The 15,562-nt window shown below is 41.5% G+C and overlaps 1 pseudogene across 1 annotated transcript; it reads left to right on the forward strand.

The window, feature by feature from the left end:
• Positions 1-287: 287 nt before the first annotated feature.
• LOC147606704 (eukaryotic translation initiation factor-like) lies at positions 288-4,408 on the forward strand (annotated as a pseudogene). The gene is made up of 9 exons (XR_015264999.1): positions 288-343; positions 477-594; positions 853-1,122; positions 1,220-1,308; positions 1,436-1,547; positions 1,788-2,138; positions 2,287-2,529; positions 2,627-2,905; positions 3,403-4,408. The product of XR_015264999.1 is annotated as a eukaryotic translation initiation factor-like (transcript).
• Positions 4,409-15,562: the final 11,154 nt, after the last annotated feature.

Here is a 15,562-nt window from a genome sequence, read left to right on the forward strand (position 1 = left end):
TCTTATCTCTCCAAAAATGAGAGGGGATGGGGGGGTTAGTAAGATGGAAAGAAGTTAGAGGAGTACTAGTGAGTAAGTATCCAGCTAGTCATATGGGCTCTTATGAATTTTGCTTTCTTGTATGTGCCCAATAGTACTAATTATTTTGTTGGATGCCTCAGGGGTGTCAGAGAGCATGCGCTCCATGGGCTTGGCAATGGACCAGGTTTTAATATTTCCATAATTAATGGAGTTTTCTCTAAGAGGAAATGGTTGGAATGGAAACATGGGCACTGTAAATAGTTGTGATGGCTCTATGCGCGCGAGTGGGGGGTTGGGGCAATGCCGTCACCATTAATGCATGGTACCTGGGAGGAGATGAGGGTAATGTTACAAATGGGCTTTGGGTTGTCATTGGCTCGATGGCCAATTGTGTGGAATCACTTTCTTGCATATTGTCATCGAGGAAGATCGCCCATTTGTTGGTTTGATCAAAGGTTAAGGGGTCCTTCGGTCATCACAGACATTCCACAGGATTTAAAAGACGCTATAACTGAGATAGTGGCTGAACTCTCGGTGGCTGAGGAACCGGAGTGGGCTCGACCAGTGACAAACGTAATGTCTGTGTAATTAGCAGTTATGATTTTGGAAACTGTTAGACAGGGTTTGCTTCAGCTCCAATAAAAGTTTGCTTAATAGTATGTACAGACAGGATGTTACACATTGATTCTGAGTCTCTCTCTAGACTCTCTCTCTCTCTCTCCACACATGCCTCCCCCTACACATACACACGAGTAAAAAACCTTCCTAAGTAAAGTTCTTATAGAAGCTGATATTCTTCTTTCTTTTAACTTCCTTGTTTTGCCTATCCAGGCCCAGACTGTGCCATCTGCTACGGGATACACTGAGCTTGATAATCGTGATTGGAAAAGTAGGGCACCTCTACCTTCTCCTGTGCCTGAGGAGAAAGGTAAGGAACAACAACAAAAGGTGTCAGGAAAGAGGTCTGATAGCGATTGGCGTGACAGAGAGCAAGAACGTGATGTTTCAACTTTGCAAACCTCCCACCAACAAGAGCCACAGTATTCATACAGGCAGCAAGAATCCCAGTATCCAAAGCAACAAGAGTCAGCAGCTTCAGGGGTAGGCATAGTAATCATTTGGCAAGCTTTGTTCATGCTGTTTAGTATTTTGTGAAGAAATTCATGAAAATGATTAATATATAATTATATACTTGCAGGGTCTTGCAATTACACGGGCTGCCAACCCTTGGACAGCAAGGAGAGGAGCGGTTTCAGAGAAGGATAAGGTTTTGAGGACTGTTAAAGGGTATCATTCTGCTCTTTTGAGTCTCAGAGGCTGTGGAGTAGTCAACTTGTGAAGGCCTAGTGTGCTGTGCCCTTCTACATGCCTTTCTACTTGGGTTTTCTAATTTGTCTGTAACTTTCATGATCAGAATATTGAACAAGTTGACACCAGAGAAGTTTGAGCTTCTTTTGGACCAACTCCTCAATGCAGGCATTGATTTTAAAGGTATCACAAGCTTTCATTGGCAAGTTTTTGGAAAAGTGGTACCTCTTTGTGTACCCATATGCGCATGTGCGTGTGATGTGAAAGCATTGGCTGGACCTTTATACCATGGAATGGAAGTTGAATTGTTGCTTTGTTTGTTGGATAACATGTGATGTGAAATCATTTGCTGGACCTGTATACCATGGAATTGAAGTATAATAGTTGATCTGTTTGTGTGATAACATGATCAACTCTGACTTATGGGGAGTGCTGAATGTTGGATGGTATCATGGCAGGGAGTCATATCTCTCGTCTTTGACAAGGCCGTCTTGGAACCCACCTTTTGCCCCATGTATGCAGAATTGTGTGTGGACCTCAGCAAAGCACTTCCAGAGTTTCCATCGGATGACGACGATGGGAAACCTGTGACGTTTCGTCGAATTCTGCTCGACAGTTGCCAGGGAGAGTTTGAAGGAGCTGATAACATGCGAGCAGAGATCCGCCAATTGACCAAACCAGAACAAGAACTTGAATACTTTGAGAAGGAAAAGCTATTAAAGCTTCGAACTCATGGCAACATTAGGCTGATTGGTGAGCTTTTCAAGCAGAAGATGATACCAGAGAAGATTGTCCATCACTGCATCCAAGTAAGTTGAAGTTTCCTTCCATGCAGATATCTTCTCAATTCTATTTCCCCATCATTCCCCATCCCCTGCCTGCCATGTGCGCCTTTTTCTGTGTGAAAATTTATCAGATTGTGATGATCCTTCTTTGTATGTTTTGGTTGTCTTACAGATGCTTCTAGGGTCGGATTTGAAAACTTTTCCTGCTGAAGAGAATCTAGAAGCGCTTTGCCAGCTTCTTGCAACAGTTGGAAAGCAGCTCGATGAGAGTGCGAAGTCTACAAAAGCAACAGATATTTACTTTTCTCAGCTTAAGGATTTTAGTACTGATTCCCGTTTGCCTCCACGCATCAGGTTTATGATTCGGAATACCATCGATATGCGGGCTAACAAGTGGGTGCCATGTCGAGAAGAGGTCAGTTGTGGTTACTTGTAGAAGATTTCCATGCATGTTCTCTGGCTTAGTTCTCTATGGCTTCTTATTGGCAGTTTTCCTGTTTTATTTTTGCCAGGTAAAGGCAAAGATGATCAATGAAATACGTGCAGAAGCTGAGCACACACTTGGTCCTCGCTCTGGAATAACTGGTCTAAGGAACGGACGAGGAGATGGGCATGCCAGGTTTTTCCAACAAGCAGGCCAGGTAGCATGATGCCAGGGATGCCTGGTCTTCTGCCAGTAGGAGGAAAGATGCCAGGGGCTGCACCCCTTGTACCCAACTTTATCCCAATTGTGGACTCTGAAGGATGGGAGACATTTTCTGTGAATCGAAAGAACAAGATGCCTAGAGAGGGATCGATACCAGGGCCTAAATTTGACGGGTGCATATGAATTTTTTTATGACAGGCAAATTTTTTTTTTCGCCTTTAGCTTGACAGGTTTCAACAAAAAAGTTCTTGTCAAATGACAGATAAATTTATATCAACACAAATACCGTAAAAAGAAGACACATAAAATAGAGAATAACCTATGGACCGGCTCTCTTTAAAATCACATTCATGTATATCTTGCCAGTGCAAAATCCCTAATAATCAAAAGATATCAAATAAAAAACCACTAGATCACGATAAACCTCGGACAAAAGATTGAAAATGTGAACAATCATCAAAGTTGTGCAATCCAAAAATCACTCTAATGGCATAGCTCTCCTCTTTTTTGCTTTACCCCAAAATTTTTATGACAGCCAAATTTTTTTCTCGGGCTTATCGTTTGACAGGAATTTTTTTCAACTACCTTTTTTGACAGGCAAAATGGCCCTTGAGAGAAAAACAGGTATCAAATTTAGGCCTTGATCGATACCTCCTCCAAACACAATACCTGGTCGGCCACTTGGCGCACCAGCTCCTGGACCAAGGTCAAACAGTGCAAGCTCCAAACTTTTGCCTCAAGGTAGTGGAGGATCATTTTTGGGCAGGCCAAGCGCCCTGCTTGGTGACTCTGCTGTGAGAGCTGCCACTACACTAATTCCTAGGCAGAACGTAGGAGTACTGGAACCACTTAATCAGAGACAACCAGGCATAGCCCCAAAGCTTCCCGAAAAGGAGAGATTCACTCGACCACCACCGAAACAAACAGCACCAGTAGCATCGTTATCTCCTGCTGCCCTACAGAAGAAATCTGAGTTGTTACTAAAAGAATCTCTCTCCGTTGCTGATCTCAATGAGGCTGTTTTGTGCGTTGAAGAACTGCAGAGCCAAGAATTTCATCCTCAATTGGTTCTCGATGTTTGTAGAAAGCCAAGTGCGGGAGAGGGATTTGATCAGGAAGCTTTTGGAGTATTTGCACTCCAAGAAGGTTTTTTCACAGAAGGATGTAAGAACTGGCATTATGCTGGTGGCTGAGCAACCTGAGGATCTTGCCCTCGATATACCAATGGCACCAAAGCATCTCGGGGATCTTGTTGGAAAGATTTCACTCTCTGACATGGTTGATCTGGGATTGCTGGTTGACATACTACAGAAAACAGAGGACTTGGTACTGAAGAGAGTGGTGTATGATGCAGCTCTACGAGCTATCAAGTCTGGGCCTAATGCAGAGATGGCACTGAGCCGACAATCTCAGCTAGAGGAAGAATGTGAGAGACTGGTCGAAATGGCAGCAAGATGAGGGACGTTTTTGAAAGTGGGCACCAACTTGAATGTTTTTAGGCCTTCACTTGTTTGGTAATGCTGGAGTATTTATTGGAGGAATGCTTTGAGAAGCTTCTTTGTAAGTTAAACTCAATTTATTAAGAAGATAACCCAATGGTGAGCTGTTTGTCTCTGTATATTTTTTACGGGAAAGCATAAGATTGAGGGTTCTGATCATACCCGTCCATACCATCACGAATGGTGTGTGTAAGGTTAATGTCTAGTAGGGTGTGGGTATAGTAAGGCTTGTGGAGAAAACCTAATTAATCAATACTGAATGATGTGAAAAAAAAATCAATTTTGTGGCTTTGTATGCATGTGTTAAAAAAAAGATTAGTATCAAGTAAAAAATCTCAATTAAAGACTGGCATAAGAGATTTCTTCATGATTGTAAAGTGCACGTGAATTTCCCTCTAGGCCTTACACTCATGCTTAAATAAGCACATGTATCGAGAGTTACTCCCATGCTCCCTTTATAACCTATATCCCAATCAAACAAATAGGAGGCAGATTCTTCATTGTTGATGCCAATTGAAATCTCTCATTATCCTCCAAAGTTTTTGCTTCTACCTCTTTGTCTTCATATCCGAGCCCCATGATATGCAAATGAAACACATTTCAATAAATGATGCTTTCCTGCCATCTTTTTTCATGAAAATGGTATGCCCCACCTTCTTCATTGCACAAGCTAGAATGGTGCGTGAACTAGAGAAAAGGTCAAGCATCCAATCCTCCTTAAAAGAGAACAAGGATTGTATGGGCCTTTTCAAACTTCTTCCTAAAAAGGCCGGTTGGTTCCGAGAATTCTACTTGGTGGGGAGATGGACGGGGTGAAGCGTGTATGAAATCCGGTTGATCTGATCTCTAGGTCTTAATTGAGCTTCACCAAGGAGCTTTCGATGAATTCCATAGAAAAAAGCAACATAAGGAGATTATGTTTGTGTTCTTATGGTGATAATTACGTGTTTTAGAGCTACTCATAAGCTTACATTCGATGCGCTGCAGTTCGAACCCATGTTTTCAAATTCACAATCTTGAGTTAGATCTGCCCTCGGGGCTGCTTTTGCCCTAAAGTTCTTGGTGGTTTAGGCTCTCTTTCCTCGCTGCCGGAGCTTGGGTTGTACTATGCTGATGATCACCATAAATTCATCAAATAAGAGGCGTCTGAGTAAAGCAATATCTAGTATGGCTTTGATCCACGTGCTTGCAGTGTCTAAACCCACAAAAAGGAGACTGGAGGGAAGACAGAAGGAGAAGAGAAAGGGACGAGAAACCAAAGGGCATTGCCTTCACAAACCCTAAGTAGTAGTGACATGCCCACACCCTCTTACATAGGATTGCTATATATATATATATATATAGAGAGAGAGAGAGAGAAGGGGTTTTTTCAATTGAGAGACTTACATGTCACATACATAAGTTTTGCCCATTATCATTTAGCGAATAAATTTATATTTTTTTGCAGACCATCAAGCTTTGCTCTACCTTGTGAACAAACCATATGTAACAGGGTGAATTACTTGGTGGTTATTACTTTTTCTTGAGTTAGATTTCATGGTGTCACTTTACAAAGGAACATCACATGTTAGAGCTGGTCACCTGCCTAGAATTTCCAATGGGGAGGGACTAACAAGGGGTTGAGGACGATCTTCCAAATGCGTTTCTATTTCAAATAAGCTTAGTGCCAAGGTGGAGTTATGGGATTGTAGAATATTTAAGCAATGGACCTCCCTTAGACAAGACCATGTCCCTGAGAAGGAAATGCTAGTTAGTAAAGGCACCAACCCCGTACACCCTCATTTTCGAAGAACAACTGTATAGGAAAGGGAAAGATAATGTCTTAAGACTCTACATATGTGAGAACAAGTATGTTGATATTTTGAAACAAGCTCACAAAGGAGTTACTGAAGGAAACTTTGGAGGAGATGTCACAGAAAGAAAATTCCTATATGCTCTTAAGACTATAGTGTCTGATACTCTTCGGTGATGCAATGGAATATGTCAAATGTTACAATGAGTGTTAGCGCTTCACCATTCCCCAACAAAAGCTTAGAATACCTTTATAGCCAATCATGTCCATAAGAGCTTTCACCAAATGGGGCATTGACTTTGTAGGACCCATTAGCCCTGCTATAAAAGCACACAAGCACGATACATCATCGTGGCTATCAACTATGTGACCGTGGGCAGAGGTTAAGGCCATAGTAAAAGTGGATGTGGGATTGACCAAGTTATTTTACGAGCACATCATCACTAGATTTGGATGTCCTTTGGAGCTAATTTAGCAACCATGGGACCAGATTTTTAAGTGATGTGGTGGAGTTCCTCTTAGAATAATTGACGGTAATGCACCATAAGTCTTCCCCTAACTATCCAAAAACAAACAAACAGACTAAGAGCACTAAGAAGGTCCTATGCACTGTGCTTACAAAGACACTTGAAGAATCGAGGACAGATTGGGAGCAGAAGCCCTCATCTACATTATGGGCTTATAGAACGGCCTACAAAACTTTGGCTAGGACTACTCCATTTAACCTAGTCTTTGGACTTGATGTGCTATACTCCTAGTGGAATTCATGATCCCAACTTTGAGGGTAGCAAAGAAAATGAAACGGATGGGCAATGAGTTGTTTGAATGACTTGTAGATCTCGAGAAACTAGATGAAACGAGGCTACACTCAGTGGAAGGCATGTACGCAACAAAAAAGAGAAGAAAAAGGTGGTTTGATGTTAACGTCAAGACCAAGAGGTTCAAGAAAGGGGACCTAGTCCTACTTTATAACCTCAAGAAAAATAAAAAAAATTGAAATTGAGAGGTATGGGTCCTTTTAGGATGTATAAAACTCACAACAAAAGGGGAAGCACACCTAGAGACCCTTGATGGAGTCTAGATGGAAGGATTCCTCAATGGGAGGAAACTTAGAAAGTACTATGGGCTGTTGTGCTGAATAACTTTGAGCCATTCATGACGTTGAAGAAAGGAGAAAACAAGAGGCTGAATTTAAGAAACGGGACCAATGGGAAGCTAAAGCATGGGCAAAAAAAGAAAACCAAAGGAGAGGTGTTATGCCTGTCCACATGGTTAAAATGTATAATAATCACGAGGAGGAAGAGTTTAAACTTGCAAGGCTTTGCCTAGACTTCCCTGTAAACACATAAACAATAGGCCAACTTTATTTATTCGATATATGGGTGTAGGAAGAAACTTAATGTCAAATGAGACTTAGGTCTCTTTAGGAAAACTTGCCTTTGATCTTACTCAAGATATTGTGTACAAACTGTCTCGGGCCTATACAAAGGGATGCTATTGTATAAACTATCTCGGGCCTATATAATGAATGTAAAGGGATGCTAAAGCTTCAGTTCCATATAACCTCTTACCCTATGGAAGGAAGTTCCTATGTTAATCCTCGGAAGGGGATAGATAGCCAAACACAACAACATATATTGGACAATGAGGACATCCACAATCAAGCTTATCCAATTGATTGTAAGTGTTCTTCTTTGTAGAAGGAGAATTGAGATAGATCTCTACTGAGATCAGAAGTTACTAACGTTGTTAAAATCAAGTCCCATTGAGTTGGTAAGTGCAATTATCCTTAAACTCAAGGCCTCATCCAATCGAACCTCTCCACATTGAGCCATAAACTCAAGGCCTCATCCAATTGACCCTCTCCACATCACATAAAACTAGGAGCCAAAATCCCAACCAAAGGAGGAGAACCTCACCAAAGGCAAAGGAGGAGCCATAAGAGAAGCCAGAGGCTAGGAACCAATACTTTTAACCCTACTCTCTCTAGTCTCGAGTCCAAAGGAGCCATAAGAGAAGCCAGAGGCTAGTAGCTAACACTTTCAACCCTACTCCCTCTAGTCCCGAGAAAGTTCCAAAGGAACCAACCCAAGAAAATCTAGGTATCGAGGCACCAAGGAAGCCAACTTATGAGCCCACACCAAATAACCAAATCCCAAGAACAAAAAGTTAAAACATGTGTGGATTCCAAAGGAAAGTATTCGCAAAATGTGATGAAAGTCGACAAAATAAGCTGATATGGATTCCTAAGTAGAGAAGGAGTCGAAAGCCAATTAATGTTCTAGCCATGCAAGGATGGGTGACCACATAAAGGCCACTAATAATAGACCATGGATACTACCAAGGAAGAAGCCAAATTTGGGTGCCAAGGATTCAATCCATGCAAAACTGCAACCCTCCTAGAGCAATAAAAGAAATGTTAACAAAACCATCATCATGCTCAAGGACCATGCATCAACAAGTCACACCAAAGTAGGTGTGGGTACCCAAAAGGAAAGACAAGATAGAGCACACATGGACTATGGAAGAGTACAAACAGCTCTAGAAGAAAATCTAAGAGCTACCCTCTTCTTCAGCTCAACATGAAATACCAGCATCCCTACCTGTCTCGAAACCTCTGATTTAACAGTGTAAGGACTATATTCCAGCACACAAGAAGGCACCATCAAAGCCTCATTTGTGACCTAGGTAGAAGCTAGGCTCATCAAGATGATGTGGACATACTTAACTTAAATAACAAAGCTAAAAACACTGTTGCTGAAAGACTAGCAAAGGGGAATGCCACTAGGCAAGCATCTGACTCAAAGTCAAGTCGCCATCACAACAGAGGCCAAAATGTGCCAATGGCATAAGAGTTCAAAAGTCAAGTTGCCAATGGCCAAAATGAGCCTAAGGCATAAGAGTCAAGAGTCAAGTTACAAAAGGCCAAAATGATCTCGAGCATAATTCCTTAGGGAGTCACATCACTAGTACATCATTGCACAATTCCCTTTTTTCACATGTCGAGTCGCTTGTGCTAGAGAGACAAGCATAAAAGTCAAGTTGTGTCACCTATGCAGAATGCATAGGCTTATATAAGCAATTCAAGAAGAGTGACAGAGCTCCACCTTTAAAATACACAAAAGGAGTAGACAAAAACCTCACCATCAAAAGCCCATGGATCCCCACAGAGTGTACTTACATAGCATGTTTCATGCATTCAAATCATACCTAGTAAAGGATATATGCATCTAGGCGCACTAATCAACTGTTGGGACTCATGCACTAAGAAGAAGCACCTCTATAAAAAAAGAAAAAGAAAAAGAAAAAGAAACATCGTCGATTGAAAGGTCCAAATGGACGATCCAACTCTCCTATTGATTGATCCTCCTCTTAAATCATTAATACGACACCTCTTGCTAAATTGGATTGTAGGACCTCCAATCGTTGAGACTGGACGAATGATTGATGGATGATCAATTTAGTCATCAAAACTTCAATTGGCCGATTGCCATTCCAATCGCTCAATTGAACTAGCAAATGGCGCAATCGTCGCCCGTCCAATCGATCGATTTGTTTGCTAGAATCTAGTGTCCAATCGGCCGATTGTCTTACAATCATTCAATTGCATCATCATTTATGCCACATCAGACAGTCATCTCACGAGACATTGTGTATTGCAAGCCATTGTGATTGCATTACTGTTAACATTGCCTTGCATACAATGTTGGATGGTGCCTAGCAAAAAATGAATATCTGTAGGATTAGGCAAGTGTTTTTCCCTTGTGTGACAGCACAAGAAGTTGTAGGGTATAAGCTTGGGTAGACATTGCACTAATTGCTTATAGGTAACACACTGCATTGATCAAGGTTTGTAGAGGAGCACGTGGTGTATAGAATCTATGGCCTTGGGGTCTAGTCCACAGTCCAAGAAACCAATATAGAACCATATGCCATTACGGAGTGAGGTATAGGAAAGCTATATCGACAAAGAGAGCTTACAAGTAGCTGGGGGGGTTTGTCCTTAGATTCCAAATTTGGGATCCCCTCACCCAACTCAACTACACATATTGTGTGCCTAGACCAAAGTGTAGAAGGCTAGCATTGGAAGACCAGCAGACAAGGCAAGCCTTGGACAAGATTGGGATATGCTACCCATCTTGGAGCTGCCACACTGGGGCATGGACCTCAAAAAATGTTGTGAGGCCATTGCCACTTACAATCAAAAGATAGAATGCATCGCCATAACTTGTTTGGAAAGGAGCTAGAGAAACACATTGTTAAGATCACCCAGATCTAATCTAGCAGGCACTAATCTGCCTACAGTATGGGACAAGAAATCAGCACCCCGACTGAGAAGAATGAGTGCTTCAAGAACACTCAGTAAAAACCCTATTGGAGTGAAATTATCATCTCGTAGTTGGTGATGCCACATGTAGACTTTATTATGCATATCTATTCTTTTACAAATCATACAAGACCACACAAGCAGATGTGAGCATCTTGACCAAATTCAACAAAGCCTTGAAGTGCCAGAACCCCAATAAGCAAAGGAGGACTTTACAGGGCTCATCCATTGTGAGGTAGTGAGGACCTGCAAGTTGAAGATCCCTAAAGAGCCATATCTGGGGATTGAACCTCTACTCACCCAAATCATCTATCAAGGCACGAAGACCACAAGAAGCTACCCCCACCATTGAAATGGTTGACTAGCTCAACTCTAACAGAGGAGCCGAAGCCCCAACAAATACCCACATGTGAACAAGAGCCTAGCCAGAAAAGAGAACATGAAGACACACAAGATACAAAAAAAGGAAAATAAAAGGAGAAGAAACTTATTTGTCATTGTCAATGAGCAAGTGTTAACCACATTTGGTTAACATGTTTCTATGACAACTATGTCTGCACACTTATGTAACGAGCACTTGTACTATATTGTAAATCTTATTTGATAAGAGAAACACCCTTTAAATACGTTCCCAAGTCTTGAGCTTCAAAGGACAGACCAGAGGATCTCGGCTAATTGGCCAAACCATAAAAGAAAAACCTTGTAACTATGTTCCAAGCGCCTCGGGTCACTTACTCCCGGGCCCGCCTAGTGGGAAAAGGCTTGGAACTATAAAAGCCGAATTCTCTTGTTTGTAACTCATTATCCCATTTATGCAATAGAAGTGGAGTGTTCTCTCTCCCTCTCTCTTGCAACTCTAATCTCGCATGTGTGGTATCTTAGGGTTAGGGTGTGTGTGATTAGTACTAATCACTCTTTCTCTCATGCTTCCCTCTTGCTTGTGTGATTAGGCTCTCACCAATGGGCTTCCATGCAGATCCCACATGATCTTCATGAGAGCGGTTGCACTATCTATAGGATTAGAAACCGCCTCGGTGTGACAACTAGTGCGAGAGGATCGCGACGATGAGCGGCTATCCACACACGACGGTGGAGCTCTCGAGCATAGCTCGAGCTCGACGGATCCACAACTTACATGAGACAAGTTTGGTTAGGTTAACATCTTTGGTGCCGCTATCAGGGAGTGCCAATCCGCTTCTTGTCGAAACCTTCCTTGTTCGAATCCGACAAAGTCTCCATTGCTCGGTGTCAAGTAACTATGGCATTCAGTTTTGGGTTGTTTAATTTTCTTTGTTGATTATTTTTGTTGTCTTTGTTTTAATTTTGTGCATACACTACTAAAAAACTAGAGATTTGAGTGATTAGAGAGCTCAAAAGAGAGGGTTTTTGCTTAAACCTAGAGTGTTTTATACTAATTTTTATCTTTAAATCATGTGTTTTGTTAGATTTGAGTGCATAGGTACGTCAGGAATGTAAGATAGAACCTTAATCAACCAAAAATCACAAATAATCTCTTAATTTTCACTAATCTACTAGTTAGTGTGATTAGTGAGCTTAAAGAAAGAAAAAAACCAAAAAATTGAGCCTAAGTGCTTGTAATTAGACTAATTGGAGTGGCATTAGTGTTCTAAACACTTGCCTTGACCTAAATCCATGCTTAGACCTCTCCCATTAGGGCATAATTAGTGATAATTAGCACTAATTGGGCCTCGTTTGCCTAGTTTTCTTCTTTTGAGTGGGTTAATTGGAGGCTTAATTAGAAGGGTTAATTGGGGATAATCACATCATTATATCAGCCTTGACATTACAAATCCACCTATTGAATCTCCATCTCAAAACTTCTTACCATTAAGGAGTAATCAGAGAGCAAAGGAAGAGGGTTAAAGGGTGATTAATAATGAGATTAGGATGGATTAATTTTTAGTTAGGTTAGAGGATCTCTAGATTAGTTGAAAACCACTAATTTGGAGTTCACCTCTAACTTCAGTCTCTTCCCACCTACTTGTCATTAAGAGGGAATCTTAGCTGTCCCCCACTCAAAAATTCAAATCCCCACCCACCCCAAATTCAAAACCGCGTGGCATATGGCCGTACCTACGTAAGCGTACGGACGTACCTTCTTGAAAAAAAATCTTCAAAAAAGTACACTCATAAGCGTACTCTCGTACCTACCTAAGTGTACGTACATACCTATCCAAGCGTGTGGCCGTACCTACGTAAGCGTACAGACATATCTTCCCAAAAAAGTTCTTTAAAAAAAACATTCACACATAAAGCCATGACTATTTGCTTCCAAAGCCACGGCCGTTCGCTTCTAAAAGCCATGACCATTCCCTCACAAAGCCACGGCTGTTCACTCCCAGAGCCATGGCCGTTCCTTCACTAGGCCATGGCCATACCTACCTAAGCGTATAGCCATACCTACCTAAGCGTACGACCATACCTGAGTATGCCCGTACCTACCTAAGCATGCATCGTACGCATGGACGTACATACCTTCCTGGAAAAAAGTTTCATTTTTACTTTTTTTTTTCAAAATTTTCAAATCTTTAGAGGTGCTTAAGGTCTACTTCCCCTGAAAGATCCCTATCCCCTCCGTGCAACGAATTCTAGGGTGATAGTAGCGGAAGTAGCACTTCTTGCGTAGGGCAAAGCCTCTCACTCGGGGCCTCACCCACAGATATCCGGACAAGAGACTACTCCCTCGATCTTCCAAAATTGAACCCCAAAAAACTTCCCTCGCCCAGCAGACAGGCGATTTCTCCAAGATATTTTATTCTAATGTAGTCAAGGTCTTAACTAACCAAACTGATTCGACCGAACCCGTAAGTCTCATGGTCAGATCAAGGAAGAGACTTGTACTTGGATCATAGAGACCAACGCTTTTTTCCTCATCAAGAGGCACAACCGTTGATTCTTTTCCACAGAACAAGGGTTATCCGAGATTTACTTCAATTATCGTAACTTAACAGAATTGAGTCTCATTTTAGGGATCCATCAGTGCAGCCTAACCCCATCCAATCCCATGGGTTAGCCAACCGCCCAACCATTGTAATGATAGGATCCATTTAGAAATTTGGTTATGTTTTGCCCTGGGTGCCAGGGAAAAGAGTTCCCAGGCTCCCTAGCTGGCGCTTCAAGCAAACTTCAAGATAATCACACCACTTACACACCTAACATGAAATTGCATGTTTCACAGATTCGGCTGTCTTTAAAATAATATTTTAATGAAACCATAGTATCACTGATCATAATCCTCCAAAATATCTAGCTTGTAGGACATGGCTGACAGATTTATGACTACGAGTGAAAAAACATCTTCTACAAAAGACTCATTGATTTGGTTCACACAACTATGTAGGAAATGGGTATTGACTCTCCTCCTGAGATGCAGCGTGACGACAAGAGAGTTCAGTAAAGTGTACGTTAAAAGCGTCTACTGTGTGCGGATCTAAGCAAGATCTTGGATGAATATAGTCATCATCGGCCAGAGTATGCGACTGTGACAATAGACTGTCCCCAGGGTATGTGGTCAATTCTCAGAACTACTCCTCGTAAGCAAAGTAACTTGTTTTGGGCGATTGCTAGGACAAAATGGTAGATGTGGCTCTCAAATTATAGATGTGGGGTTGGATAGAAACAGTGAAGTTTTGGCTCCATGTTTTTGGGGTCGCAAAAAGTATCCCGGTGGGAGTTGTTGGAGGGTATGTGTGGTTCTCCAATTCGTCTCCGACACACTCTTGGGATGTTGATGAGGACCATGTGATAGGCGCACCAGGACTGATGCCTGGGGTTTGGCCTGTGGAAGAAGGTACCAATTTGGATTGTCATGAGGTGCAAATGAAATGGATTTGTTTTACAAAAAAGGATTGATATTCTGCAAAGCACACGGAATGATACGATTACAAATGGTGCGGTGTTTAGTGCTTTTCGTCCACGGTTTCGTGACGGAAAAATTGTGAGATGGAGGACAAGGTTAATAAAAGAATTTATCCTTAATCCTTAACATATGGTGCCGACAAGCCCGGCCCATGACTCAGAATATTTAAATTAATGACGTAAAATATAGTATGTCGCAATGTCCGCCATGGGTTAACATGCCCCCCTTCCTGATGTAGATTCTGTCCTCGGAAGCTATGGTATGGTAAGCTCGAGAGGGTTGTTGTGGTAGACCGTCTGCAAAACAGGGAAGTAGAGTGAAGGTATGCTAGAATTCAAAAGATATAAAGTGTATAAATTCAAGCGTGTGAGACCACAATGGATTAGCTATTAGAACTTAGTTTAAGGGTACATGAGTGAGCTAGTGTAGCAAATTAATAGGAGTTTAAAATTATTGAAAGGAATTCAAGAGTTAGCAAGGTGTCAAAGGTTAATCAAGGTTTATAACTGGCCTAAGTCAAGGAAAATAACCAAGCTTAATAAATAAACAGATGACCATACTATGTCTACTCTAAGAACAAGTAGTTACCACGAGCCTAGGGACACAAGAAACATCAGAGTTACAGGAGCCTTTTGCCTTTTTTTTGTTTTTTTGCACATGACAATTTTTATACACAATGGCGACCTTCCTAAGGCAAAACTAACATCGATCCTGGTACCATGTTTAACACAAGGCATTATCCAGGAATCTATTAGCTCACTTTAGGCAAGGCTACCCCCTACCAACCAAGGCATCGGTCTGGAGTAGAATATTCCTCGCCTACCAAGTATCAATAAGGCGATAGGCCAACATTAAAGCACATCATAGACTTGTATTGCCATTTATTGTAGGCTTTTTTTTTTTTTAAAGTTTGTTTTGATCTTCGCTCCTGAACTAAAATGTGTTCTTACATCTTTTCGACAAGGGGTAAAATCTATGTCCTAGAGGTCAACACACACACAGCCAGGTGTTCAAACATTAAGATGGTTTGACCCTAGACCTAAGACAATCGTATTCCAAGGTTAACTAAAGACGTCATGCTGCCTAGGAATATTTCCAATAAAGTTAAGCTCATTAATGATTTACACTAGCATGCAAGCAACTTCAAAAACTAAGTAGTACATTGATAATTTCCATGTGGTCATGCATTATAGTTTATGCAATTGATTGAACAGTAAAAACGAAAGAGAGTGGGTATGGAAGAATTACACCTGTAATTGGAGATCTCCTTGATTTGACGAGACAGCTTGCAATTTGATGTAGAT

The sequence above is a fragment of the Cibotium barometz genome, chromosome 57 (genome assembly GCF_041138505.1).
Source record: "Cibotium barometz isolate CiBa-2024 chromosome 57, ASM4113850v1, whole genome shotgun sequence".
NCBI lineage: Eukaryota > Viridiplantae > Streptophyta > Polypodiopsida > Cyatheales > Cibotiaceae > Cibotium > Cibotium barometz.